Raw genomic sequence first — 2,136 nt, forward strand, 5'->3', positions numbered from 1 at the left:
CGCACACGGCGAGCGAGAGGGCGGCCGGGGGGGCTCCTGGCTGTCTCCTCACTGCACCCCGCTCCTTCCCCGGCTCTCTGAAGTGCCAGGACACACAGAGCAAAGCCTTTTGCCCCTGCCCCGGGGACAAGTTGGTTCCTGGGCCATGTGCCAGCAGCCAGCTCGCTGTGGGAAGGGAGCCGGGGCGAGGGGCTGCCCCGGTGCCAAGCGCTGGCCGAGCTGTTGCCGCAAGTGCTGATCTCTGACCGTGTGTGGGGTCTGGTTGTGCCCACAGCAAAACCAGCCCGGTGAGATTCCTGCAGGCAGGCACAGAGGTGGCACCGGGCAGGAGGGCTGGGAGCCACCTCCACCCAGGACGCTGCTGCCAGGGACTGGAAACCCCCGGGCTGTCCCCACGCCAGCCTGGGGTCCCACCCTTCCTCCTCTCCATCTCGGACACTTTGCCTCGCTCACACAGTGCCTGAAGGTCCCCAAAGGGATGGCTGTCCCCAAAGCTGCTGGAGAGCAGCCCCTGCAGTGCAGACCAGCAGGGACCACGGTCCCCAGGCAGCAGGGACACCCCAGAGCTCGGTGTGAGGCCAGGACAGCCCTCCAGGCCCTAACACCAACACAAACACGCAGTGAAGCTTTCCCAGCCCATGTAGGTGTTTGATTAACCACGCAGGGGATTGATTAAATGCCAAACAGGAGCTGTGGGAGTTTGCAGGTTTAGTTAGGGAGCAGAAGGATGCTGGCAGGGGCACTAAAGGGCCAGCACCCTGCCCATGCCCGTAGCCCTCACCAAAGCACCAAGCAGTCTGGCTCCTCACAGCCTGGAGCCGACTCTCCTACCATGGCTGTGTCCACACGGGGAGCCCAAGGCCCCTGCAAGGCCAAAGGAGAACAACAAGGATCGAGTGCTCATTAACCAGAAAATGCTCAAGACCTTTTTTCCCAAAAGCTGAGAGCCCAAACAGCACATCCATCCCACTGGTGTGGGATACCCAACCCTCCAGGTGAGCCGAGTGAGGCAGGGTGTAGGGACCAAATCCCATCCTCAGCAAAAAATCTGCCAGTCATGCATTTAATAATCCTATTAATGGCGTGACTCAGTTCCTAATACCTGCTGGTATTTACACAGGGCTCGAGTTTTATAAGAGCAGCCCCTACTTGCTCCATGCCAGGTCTGGGCTGGGGCAGGCAGCAGTGCCAGCCTGGTATGCTGCCAGCCTGTAGAGATGTGCTTTTGGCAGCTTAACTGGATGTTTGATGAAAATGATAGGAAAAAGAACTCAGCAATGAGGTCTGCAGCATCACAAGTGCTCGTGTAAACACAAGTCCGGGCACCTCGTGGGACGACTTGCACTTGGCTCTTGGAAACGCTCCTGAGAGACCCCCAGCTTTCCTCCTTTAGCTCTTCCCCCAACGTCTGCGTTCGTGTGTCACCCTGCTCATGCCAGAACAAGGTTTGCACAGCAGCAGAGCCTGCGTGGGCAGCTGGAGGCTGTGGGGCTGGAGGGGGAGTGGGCTGGGGGCAGCCCCCCTGGGCACAGCACCCACTTTGCAGGAGGCATCAGCCCAATGCCAGCCAGAGAAACGTGTCCCGTCTGGATCCCCAGGACAGCACTGGAGAGGAGGGAGCTGCACCCCAAACTCGGGCTCCTCGGGTTAGCAAAGCTATAGGGAAAAGGGAACAGCTGGAAAATACCAAAGGCTGATCCCTCCCCCGATTGAAAGCCAACCCCCTCCATCCAAACCTGAGCGTTTCCAGGGGGAAACTGGAGGGAAATGGCCCCTTGCAGGGGGGGCACAGATCAAAGGGTGTCAGTGTCCAGGAGCTGAAATCCTGGACCCAGCATGGCCCCGACCAGGGCACGGCCCCAGCACCCCGAGCTGCAGCCCCCCGGGAGCACCACTTGGAAACCAGCTGAGAAACCTGGTTTGCTTCACAGCTCAAGCTGGGGGCATGCAGGCACCCACCCTCCCAAAAAACACGGCGCAAGGGTGACAGCCAGGACGATGCAAAACCCACCCACAACACCCCAAAAGCCTGACTGTCGCCAAAACCAACCAGCCCTGTTCCCAGCCCAAATTTTCTGCTGAGCCCCAAAGCCAGAGGCTGATGTGAAGGGCAGTGAGCAGCAGGGAAGAGCCGGG

This window comes from Merops nubicus, unplaced genomic scaffold (assembly GCF_000691845.1).
Source record: "Merops nubicus isolate BGI_N331 unplaced genomic scaffold, ASM69184v1 scaffold34698, whole genome shotgun sequence".
In the NCBI taxonomy this organism is placed as follows: Eukaryota; Metazoa; Chordata; class Aves; order Coraciiformes; family Meropidae; genus Merops; species Merops nubicus.